The 12,372-nt window shown below is 37.0% G+C and overlaps 1 long non-coding RNA gene across 1 annotated transcript; it reads left to right on the top strand.

The window, feature by feature from the left end:
- Positions 1 to 576: 576 nt before the first annotated feature.
- Positions 577 to 4,002, top strand: LOC123525264 (uncharacterized). The gene is made up of 3 exons (XR_008370026.1): positions 577 to 831; positions 2,993 to 3,078; positions 3,876 to 4,002. It is a non-coding gene; the product is annotated as an uncharacterized LOC123525264 (long non-coding RNA).
- Positions 4,003 to 12,372: the final 8,370 nt, after the last annotated feature.

Raw genomic sequence — 12,372 nt, 5'->3', positions numbered from 1 at the left:
AATTGTTAATAGAGTTGTGCGTACCACCCCAAATATTTTCAAAGTCCATTGAGATATTGCTTTGATATTTTGCGTACTTGTTTACCATCATGACCCAGTCTGTAAAAAGGAGAAGGCAACTCTATCAAGCATTTTGACTGAATTATGGCCCCTTTTTGACTTAGAATAAATGTTAAGTTTGCGTACCACCCCAAATATTTTCAAAGTCCATTGAGATATTGCTTTGAATTTTTTGCATACTTGTTAACCATCATGACCCCAGTTTGTAAAAAGGAGGAGGCAACTCTATCAAGCATTTTGACTGAATTATGGCCCCTTTTCAACTTAGAATATGCTTATTGTAATGTTATAGTTTTAATCATAGCTTATATTATACTATCAAGCACTGAGAATAGTCGAGCGCGCTGTCCACTGACAGCTCTTGTTTTCCTTCCTCTTGAATTCATATATATAGAACCAGGGAAAATGTCAATTAAAGTTTATAAAATGTTCAAAATGAAGTAATCATACAATTCCTTCATTCTAAAGATATATGTCTTTGTCTGAATTATAGTAGCAAATATATATATTCCTTCTTATCTTAGAGTGATAGTAATAAATGTATTGCACATTATAAATAATTTAATAATTCTTTATATTAAAGCAGATTTTATTGTTTGTTTCTGAAAAAACAGTTGACAGACCATATTACTGATATTACATTTTGTCATAACTAGCTTTAATAAACCAGGATAAGTTTGAACATTAGCTTTACTTTTTCAGGTATGAAACCTGCAGTCAACACAGGCTTTTAGAGGTCTGCAAGTACAGAGTTTTAAATTGTGAAACAAAGTAAGTTATTTTTGTCTTTCCTAAGACCTTTTGAGCATGTTTAAGACTTATACATGCTATACATATTCACTTTTACTTCTCAGAATTCATCAAATAATATGTCATACCAGATAGCACAGAGTACTGTTTGTCCATATAGAGTACACCTTTTATTTGCTTGAAAATATTTTGACTTTTTGCAACTGATGCGGTATCAGTTGCCCTTTGTTGCTGTGCATTTGAAACTCACTCTAGGGGTATAGCATTCTTTCATGCAGGAAAGTTATAATCCAGCTAGTTTACATAGTGTTGGTTGTTAAAACAAGTGCCTGCTCTTGCCTGAAACAATACCTGGGGTCTTCTGCCAACATCAAAAGCTTGAACGTCATACTTAAAACATAAGTTTGCTACCTTTAAGTTCCTTATGTTTTGATGTTAACAAGAAAGCAGTAACATTACACACCACAATGAACTGAAAATATGCTTATATAGCTTGATGAACTAAATTAGATTTTAGCTGAAATTTCTACAATTTAAAAATTAATCAATCATGTTTAATAATGTGCCACTGGAGTTTTACATGTCAGCAGGTTTCTAAAGCATTACTTTATGAAATGCTTTAAAAGGTCAGTCACACATGTCTTCTTCATCATTAGTTGATCTCACAGACAGGTCACATAGAGCTCTGTAGCTTTTATTTTGTCAGAATTGTGCCTCTTTTTATGCCCCCGAAGGGAGGCATATAGTTTTTGAACCGTCTGTCGGTCTGTCAGTCTGTCCGCAATTTTCGTGTGGAAAGGTCCGGTCCATATCTTTGTCATCGATGGATGGATTTTCAAATAACTTGGCATGAATGTGTACCACAGTAAGAGCCAGGTCCGTAGCTCAAAGGTCAAGGTCACACTTAGACGTTAAATGTCATTTTTCATGATAGTGCATTCGTGTCCGGTCCATATCTTTGTCATCGATGGATGGATTTTCAAATAACTTGGCATGAATGTGTACCACAGTAAGACGACGTGTAACGCGCAAGACCCAGGTCCGTAGCTCAAAGGTCAAGGTCACACTTAGACGTTAAAGGTCATATTTCATGATAGTGCATTGATGGGCGTGTCCGGTCCATATCTTTGTCATTCATGCATGGATTTTAAAATTATTGGGCATGAATGTGTACCACAGTAAGACGACGTGCCGCGCGCAAGACCCAGGTCCGTAGGTCGAAGGTCCTAAACTCTAACATCGGCCATAACTATTCATTCAAAGTGCCATCGGGGGCATGTGTCATCCTATGGAGACAGCTCTTGTTAATTTAGAGATTTTGGTAACAGTTTTGCCCGTGTCTCAAAAACTACTAGGCCTTCATAAATTACTTTGCTGTCATAAGATAACCTCACAGGGCAAGTTGTATAACTCTAGCTTCAGTCTTGTCAAAATTGTGCCCCTCTTAATTTAGAAATTTTTATTATTAAAAGATTAATGCATGCAAGCTGGTTTCTCATAAACAACTTCCCATATGATGATAATATTATTTTCAGCTTTAGAATAGTTAAATACCCAACATGGATGTATATGTGACAGCCCTGATTTTAAGGGTTTGGATAGTAATATTTTAAAATCAGAGTTATCTCCCTTTGTTAGTTTTATTGTGCTTTGTGTGCATTCATGTGCATTGACCCTAGGTCAAAATTTTCCCTCTGAAATGCTTTAATTTCATTGGATTAGGCTTTCATAAGATACCTGGTCATTGTCAGTATAGTCATGTAACTGAATACTAGGGATATAAACTAGCTATTTTTATTTAGGGACCAAGACTGTCCAAAATAAATGTTTAACATTAGGTATATGGGCATTTTCTCCAACAATTTATGGGCCCAGCCCAAAATCTACAAGCCATGGGCTACTGGGCCCATGCTAATTTATGTCCCTGAATACATGTATTGAGCTTTTTATTTTAAAACAGTTGAATTTATATTGGATTAAATACAGGCTTTTATTTCACTCATTACAGTTTGTAATTATCAATTCAATGGTCTCATAAAGTGCTTAGTAATGATTTTATCTTTTATGCTATTGGCTCATTCTATTTAGATAGTTTGTTAATATTTTGTTTCATAAATGGCAGTCTTTCTTATATCACTGTCTCATTCTATATTTGCACTATAAACCATTTAATCATTTACAGACCTCTAACTAGATCACAGTGTGTGTGTGTGTTATGCTGTGCTGAGATATTGCTGTGACATATGGTGGATTTAGGTCCACAACCTGGTATGTATAATTTGTTTTTGTAACCTGTAATTAATTGCATAGCAATGTACATTTTAGTTTACACACTTCCTGAAGTATATGTATTTTAGCCGTAATATGCCACTACACACACATGTATATGTTTGAGCCTGAAATGTTATTATTTGATTTAGAGATATGTTTAATATGAACTGTATGGTATTTTGTGTAACAACTTTGTGTCTTGCATGATTGTAAGTATTTATAGTAAGTATCGTTCATATTATGTATTTTCAGGATGTGTTATACTAAATACTATGGAGATACTAATATTAAAATAGTAAAACTACAATTGGTAAATTGCTTGTTGACCTTCACAAAGGAATAAGAAGAACCCATCCCCATAAACACTATTAGTTTTTACAGCCAATCATTATGGCATCCTGTAGAAACTAACAGAGTAGCATATACATATTCTATATCACTGTAGGTTGAAATTTTTGTTTTGCCCATACCAAAGTTTAGATATGGGTAGATTATCGGTTTTTTTCTTCATATTTTTTTCACAATACAGTGTTTATACTAGAATTGCAGACAGAGCAATTTGTACTTACATGTAAAAATTATAAAACAGTTCTTACATTCTACTAAACTTCTTTCAGAAATAGCACTAAAGTAACACAGTGATTATGACTGAAAGAAGATAATAGGATATTTGTATTCATCTAGAGAAAATAAAATGAGGGTTGGAACAATTTTGGTCAGTCAGTTGAAGTAGTTGAGGGTGGTTCTTTACCTTATTTGATGAAAAAACATGTATATATGTTTAATTTTTTCAGGTATTATTTGAGTTGACATCTGTACCAGACATCCTACTGTAGACAGTTCTGAGTGAGCAATGGCCCAAGACACCTTGTTAATGCTGCCCTGTTATCTACTGAGTTTCTACATACAAGTCAAGTAAGTACATGTACTTGCTAAACTGAATTCATTTGAAGCTTTTTTAGCTTGACTATATAAAGTATATGGAGAGCTGTCCTACTTGCCCCGGCATCAGCATCCATGTCTACACCTGTTAGTACAAGGTGGATTTGCTTCAAACTTAAAACCACATCATATGACACAAGGAGCAAAACTCTGGCATCAATATTTCATGAATTATTCCCCTTTTGTACTAAAAATTTCAGGTTAAATTTTCAGTGCACTTTTTATTCTAGTAATTATTAATTGATTAAAACTTAAAATACACTGCAGTTGTTCCACATCATAATGACACAAGGTCCAAAAAACACACAAATATGCCAAATTGTACTTAAGTTTTAATCTGGGTCATGTTGAGTCAAAAACAAGGTCACTCGGTCGAATCAAAGGAAAGCTTGTAAACACTAAAGAGGTCACAGTTGTGACTCTGTCTTTATGAAACTTGGCCAGAATGTTTGTCTTGATGATTTCTAGGTCAAGTTTGAATCTGGATCATGTGGGGTCAAAAACTAGGTCACCCGGAAAAAATCAAAGGAAATGCTTGTGAACACTTTAGAGGCCACAGTTGTGACTCAATCTTTATGAAACTTAGTCAGACTGTTTGTTTTGATGATTTCTAGGTAACGTTTGAAACTGGGTCATGTGGGGTCATGGTTTCCGGATGATAACTCATGAAAGGCTTGACCGATTTTAAAAATTTTTGGTTCACAAGTGTAACATTAGAAAATACATGTCAAATTTGAAATTGGGGTTAGTAGGTCAAAGGTCAAGGTCACATTGACCCTGAACAGTTAAACAGTTTCCAGATGATGACCTGAGAACGCTTGTGCCTAGGATCGTTAATGTTGGTACACAGGTGTAACATCATTAAATGCAGATTAAATTCGACTTTGATGTCTGTAGGTCAAAGGTCAAGGTCACAGTGACTCGGAACAGTTAAATGGTTTCCGGGTGATAACTTGAGAACGCTTGGGCCTAGGATCATGAATTTTGATACACATGTGTATTATCATAAAATACAGGTCAAGTTCTACTTTGAGTTCAGTAAGTCAAAGGTCAAGGTCACAGTGACTCGGAACATTTAAATGGTTTCCGGATGATAACTTGAGAATGCTTTGGCCTAGGATCTTAAATTTTGGTACACGGGTGTAACATCATGAAATACAGGTCAAATTCAACTTTGAGTTCAGTAGGTCAAACGTCAAGGTCACAGTGACTCGGAACAGTTAAACGGTTGCTGGATGATAACATGAGAATGCTTGGGTCTAGGTTAATGAAGATTGACAGGGAGGTTGGTTATGACCAGCAGATGACCCCTACAGGTTTTGAGGTCAGTAGGTCACAGGTCAAGGTCACAGTGACACAAACAGTTAAACGGTTTCTGGATGATAACTTGACAACACTTGCGTCTAGGTTAATGAAAATTGATAGGGAGGTTGGTTATGACCATCAGATGACTCCTACAGATTTTGAGGTCAGTAGGTCACAGGTCGGACAATAACTTCAGAACGCTTGGGACTAGGATCACGAAACTTAATATGTAGGTTGGTCATGACCAGCAGATTATTTGTATTGATTCTGAGTTCCAAAGGTCAAAGGTCAGAGTGACCCGGAACATTTAAACCTTCTCCGGACAATAACTTGAGAACGCTTGGGCCGAGGATCATGAAACTTCATAGGGAGGTTGATCATGGCCAACAAATTACCTCTCTTGATTTTGAGGTCAGTAGGTCAAAGGCCAAGCATGTTCACTGTCGACATTGGCTAAGTTCTGTGACAAGGACATATTGTGGGGGTATAATTCGTCACTCTTGTGACAACTCTAGTTTTCATTAAAATTGATTTATAGCATCATTGTAAGGTCATCTATCAAATTTGTTCAAATGAGAGCACATGACCTGTTTTATGCTTTTATACTTATCACAAATATTATTATTCATGATTCAGTGTGTCATAAATATATTCACTGTCATATGGTCAAGGTCTTGGGCCTTCTTAATTCGTCCGTCACACTAGCTGGTGTACTCAATTGCTCTTACAGTTACCATACATGGTATGATTAGGCTTAAGAAATAGATGATCCCAAATGTTTTGGGAATTAGTAGGTCAAGGTCATACTGATCAGAGAAACAACCCATCATGGGGCATACACGTTCTTCAAACAGCTCTTAGGAATATGTGTATCTTGACTGATTTTTTTTTAATTTTCAGGTATCCATCAAAGATTGGCCATGCATGGTGTTTATAGAACTGAAAGCCAAGCTGTGATTTTTGAAAATTTATTATAAAGTTCTAAATGGAAATACAGTTTGAAAAGTACAGACAACTTGTATTTTTAAGCTACCACTTAACCATAGTGTTAATTGATCGATTACAGACATAAATGTAGGCCTTGAAGTTCAGTTTAAAGTGACTAAATATAAACGCTGTAACAGGAGGATTGGTCAATAGCTGAAAGGTCAAGCTCTAAGGCCATTATTCACAAGCCAAATAATTTTGTGTCTCTAAATCTTGTATAGGGAGAAGATGTCAAAAGGTCATATTTATGCCCAACTTTGAAGAATAGGTGGTGAATTGCTTTGCTCATTGTTGGTCTGTCGGCATCGTTTTAATCCCCTGCCATAAGTGGTGAGGAGTTATAGGAATGGTCTCTGTCCTTACGACCGTCCGTAACATTTTGTATCGCTAAGTATATCCTAAACCCCTCTAATGAATTTTCATGAAACTTAGGTCAAATGATCACCTCATTTAAACGATGTGCAGAACTTATGAGTCAACCATTTCAGCTCAAGCTCAAAGGTTTGAGCCGTCCATTTTGTGTCTGCTCTGTATCTCCTAAACCCCTTGAACGATTTTCATGAAACTTGGGTCAAATGATCACCTCATCAAGACAGGATACAGACCTTGCGAGTCAGCCATGTCGACTCAAAGTCAAAGGTTTGAGCTCTGTATCTCCCAAATTCCTTGAATTATTTTCATGAAACTTTGGTCAATTGATCACCTCCTCAAGACAATTTTAAGAACTTATGAGTCAGGCATGTTGGCTTAGGGTCAAGGTCACAACTTAAGGTCAAAGATTTGAGCCTTCATTTTGGGTCTGCTCTGTATCTTCTAAACCCCTTGAAGATTTTTCAAATTCATAGATGTTGTCATATAATTAACAACGTCAGTGCTTCCACCCATTACCATCAGCCCTTTCACTATCCATAACAGCGGCGGGGGACAGATCTGCCTTTCAGATTGCCTTGTCTGATCAGTAACTAGATAATACTTGTGCCTACAGTAGTCACACTTCATGGGACTATTACCTGTAGACAGTAGATGACCCTTCCTGTTGTTGGGATCGGTGGAATAACTTTCATATAATTTTGAGACTGTAAACAGTTGCCGACCAATATTTCAAGAGTGCGTTGGCCTACTGACGCCAAGCTTTATACAAGTGTCTGTGGTAAGTAGACATCTATTGTCACAAGGACGTTGAGACTGAAAACTTTGTCTGCTGTATGCTTGAAGAGTGCTGTAGCTGACAGATTTAGAACTACAATATGATTTCCTGTCGTCATCAAATGATCATTATGGGTCAGTTGTTTGAAGGTCATGGTGACCTCTAGACTGAAAATGTTCTCCGGTCAATATCTGAAGAACCCTTTAGCCTACAGCCTTTAAACGTCCTAGGGAGATTGAATGTAAATGACCCATACTTTTTACGTGCCAGTATGTCGAAGGTCAGGGTCACTGACCCTTAGACTGAAAAGTTTCTGCTTATTAACTAGAACACTTGCTCCTACTCTAACTTCACACGGGGCCTCCGTGGCCAAGGGGTTAAGGTCGCTGACTTCAATCACTTACCCCTAACCGACGTGGGTTCGAGCCTCACTCGGGGTGTTGAATTCTTCATGTAAGGAAGTTATTCAGCTGGCTTACGGAAGATCGGTGCCCGCTTATGATGAAATAATGCACGGAGGGGCACCTGGGGTCTTCATTCACCATCAAAGCTGGAAAATCGCCATATGACCTATAATTGTCGGTGTGAATTAAACAACAACAAAAAACTAACTTCACAGGCTTATTTTCTTTTTTCAACATACGACACTTGAGGTTTTTGCTGTTGATGAGTCAAGGTCAAAGTGAAAAAGATGCTCATTCATATGATTTACATACCAAGCTGGGGTTTGAACCTGTATTGGAAGTATGGGAATATTTTTGTTATCATTAGGTTAGGAAAGAAACAGCCATAAGTGTCATTTCGTCATGATTTGTACGGAGTTTTCGTAAAATCGCGACCAAGTCTGAAATTTGGATCAAAAACTAGATCAAATCGCAAAAATACATGTTTACAAGTAATGTCATATTTTCTACTTTATGTTTTTGTTTTGATGAATTCCAGTTACAAACTGTTCATCTGCGAGCAAAATATACATCACCAGTTGAAATCATAGAAACTCGCACACTGTTTCTGTACACCTGTCCTTTCAACTTCAAGTATTTCAACAGAGTAAGATAGACATGTCTGTCAGTTCGAAAAGTTCTGAATAGTACATGCAATAATTAATCACAGGTGCCCATCCGGGCATTCTTTTAAGAACGAGTGGAAACTTTTATAAATACTGACCTCCCATAAGCCATACTGGCAACATCCTCACGTGATGTTTCGAACCCACAGCGAGGCAAGTGATTCGAAGTCAGCGACCTTTACCAATCGGAGACACCATTCATTAATCTTACCAAGCAGCTGGTGCAACGCAATGCATGGAAACATGGTACCGTACATTGTCTTGTTATATTTCTACACACTCATAGTTATTTTAAGCATATATGAGCCGCGCCATGAGAAAACCAACATAGTGGCTTTGCGCAGTCTGGTCAGGATCCATGCTGTTCGCTAACAGTTTCTCTAAATCCAATAGGCTTTAAAAGCGAACAGCATGGGTCCTGACTAGACTGTGCGTATGCGCAGGCTGGTCTGGAACCATGCTAATCGCAAAGCCACTATGTCGGTTTTCTCATGGCGCGGCTCATGTATTACCCAGAGGGACTTGAAAATCTTGCAAATTGGACCGTGATAGATCGGATCTTTTTCAATGGTGTATCCTCTGTAGTTTATAGGGGATTTAACCGGGCCAAAGTCATTTCAGGTTATGTAAAAAAATCGTACTGTTTTTAAGTTTGTACATCAGCTCAATTGCCTGTCCTATGGTTTTCCCAAATGTCCGAAAATTGCCTCAAGTTATGTTCAGGGTATGTTCCTGACCTCCTATACACATCAATAGTTTCTTTATTTCTTACACAATCCTTCAAATAATAACAATTCGTCTGCGTGACACATATCAATATCCAGAATACTATACTCAGTCCGTAACAAGGAACCATACTTTTATACATTCTTTCATGGCACATGTATAAATTTTATATAAAGTCTTCAATGATACATGCATAGGTCTCAGTTCGGCAGTCAGTTTTAAATGTCTTGTTTTGTTTCATTTTCACATAACAGTTCTGTCTGAAATAAACATTATTTCTTGGAAATGAAAATTAATTTTCACAAAAGCCGCGTTTCCGGATTTAGACTGTTGAAAAACAGAAATTTAGTTAGGGAATACACGCATGTAAAAGAAGTATAAGACGGGTGATGGTAATGATGGCTCCAAGATTTTGAGTGAGAGTGGTGGGTTTTCTAGATAGATCTAGAGGTATAATTCCCGTGAAAAATTAAGAAAGAAATTTGGTGATGATTTTAAATTCTCATAATACATGGCCGTTTTCGTCATCCAAATTCACAATACAAACATTAGCATTTTATTGTAGCTCAGAGTAAACCAAAATTATCGTAATTGATGACTTATATCTTTATTTTAACATTTCAAAACGATACCCAGTAAGCTTTAGGGGTTTGAGCGTCGCCTGATCCGCTCGACTATTCTTCCGTTTTCATTGAATCGGGGATCCTCGGTAATGTACGTTATATCACGAATATTAACGGAGGTTCCCGAGGGTTATGTTTGTGTCATCTGCTATTTTACTGAATCGGGGATCCACGGTAATGTACGTAATATCACAGATATTAACGTAGGTTCCAGAGGTAATTCATCCGTGTGTTTGTCCATGCAGTCTTTGTGCACACTTGACATGTTTTTTTTTCTTTCTTTTTAATATGTCCAATCGTCGTGTCTGAATGAGAATTTGAATGAGAGAAAGAAATACATTGGTCTTTTTTTTCTTTTTTAAATCCCTTTGCACTTTTCACCGCCGAATTCCTTCGGCCCTCAGAACAGTCTTTCTACTCCTACGATCTACTTTCCAGGGATCTTAATTCCAGATTTTATTTCTACTCCTAATTGTAAGATGGTAAATCTTACATATAACAGTAGGCCTACTTCAAATTCAAATCATTTTGAATTATTTAATTCACTTCAGTTGTGGTAAAAAATAATAGATATATTGTTGATATTGTATTTTGTATTTCTTTACACAATGCGTGAGTTATTGTTTGTGCAATTTTGTATTAGGCCTATTTTATCTTATGTTAGGCTTTTTATATTGCGGAATAAGAAAGAGAGTAACGAACCAACGCCGGGAGTTGCTATGACAATAGTAAAATAAAGGCTATAACATTATTATATTTTGTTTGATAAAATGCTTTGTTTGTGGTTACACAATTATATACAAATGGCTGTGATTAAGATGAAAATGTATTTCAGATTAATCCCCAACGCACAATCCAGACTCGCAAAAATCACGATTTTTCGAATTTCTTCTATGGTAGGATCAATCATTGTAAAATATATTTACTTAAAATATTATCAGATCATTTTAAAATGAAACATGCTTTATCATTTGCGCACGATAAACCAATTCTTGGACGATCACAGGCCTTTTTTCATCAATTTGGGAATGCCACCGACACCGATGGAATTGGGAAAATGCTCTCGGAATTTGTCTTAAGATCAGAAAACACATCGAGGATCAATATAGGTTACACATCCGTACAGTTACTTCCTACTTGTTTTGGAAAAAAAATGACATGTTTATCCCAGGTGAGAATTACACCCTGTGCTTTGTTCATTTTACACGTAGATCTTCTGAATATGATGTACGCATAAAAATTGCTTTTTTACCTGTCCGAATTCAAACAGACGAAATATTACACTTGAATATCATCTCAACTATCTAGTTTTCCGGTGCAAATATTTTTGGGAACACATTTTTTTTAACATTTATCTCTCCGCCGAAGAAAACTTTTATAATATATGCTTATTAAATAAGATTTATAAATTTTATTACATATTTATGTTTAGATTATGCCGGTTGTTTTGTTACTAAGCAAGTGCCCGTTTTATTAACAAATGTTTTAGTAACAAATGTTAAAAAAATGTAGACTGCGTCACTGTGTTTAACCAATTACGAGAAAGTTACGAGAAGGTTACGAGGACTGCGATATGTGGACTTACGAGGACGCTGATAAGACGGTTTGCGAGAATCATAAATATATTCGTAAATCGGAACTTACGAGGAATGGACCTCGCAAGTTTCTCGTAAAGTTACGATATTAATAAGACGGCCCCTATTATAGCAAGTTTTCCAAGGTTAATCTGCTGAACAATGTGAAAAAGTGACAAAAAAAGCTACTTGCCGTATAGTTGCGAGATTGTCCCCTTATTTTGCTAAAAGGGAATGACAAGTAGATGTGTGAGAATGGCCCCCACTCCGCTCGAAAGCTGGCGAGAGTAATAGAAACAGAAAGGACAGGTAAGGTTAACATACTTAAGCAAGTTTTCCAAGGTCAATCTGAGGAACAAACTAGAGAAGTGACAAAAATGGATATTGCCGTACGGAGATTATCCCTAACAGACTCAATAAAACAGAGTTTGCTATTACATATGTAATAGAATTCCGCTCAAGCCTGCTTTAAAAGTTCTATTGAGGTACAACTAGCAGACGTTTGTGAAACCTATCCCTGCGCCTCTCGAAAGCTGGCGAGAGCAACAGGAAAAGAGGGGACAGGTATGGTAAACATACTTTTTAGCAAGTTTTGCAAGGTTACTCTTCAGAACAAAATTTAGAAGTGATTAAATGGTACCATTCATGACGGCATTGCTACTGTTTTAAAGCTGGCTGAAAGGTCGTCGGGTCTGTGGTCAACAAGGTCACGGGACCCTTCCTTATCAAAAGGGACGCAAGACTGAATAGACTACATGTAAGGATTGCTTGATCAAGTGGGACTGACAATCCATGACCTGATACAAACGGGACATTGGTGTTCGTCATTGCCACCCGCTCGTCCGCCGTAAATTTCAGCCTCTTCCACGGCGGCCAGGCGAAGCGGTGTTGGGACAGGACTCGAACGGGCCTTCTGTC

Source organism: Mercenaria mercenaria, chromosome 1, assembly GCF_021730395.1.
Source record: "Mercenaria mercenaria strain notata chromosome 1, MADL_Memer_1, whole genome shotgun sequence".
NCBI lineage: Eukaryota > Metazoa > Mollusca > Bivalvia > Venerida > Veneridae > Mercenaria > Mercenaria mercenaria.
Note: the sequence above shows the minus strand (reverse complement) of the source record. Positions and strands in the feature narration are given on the sequence as shown.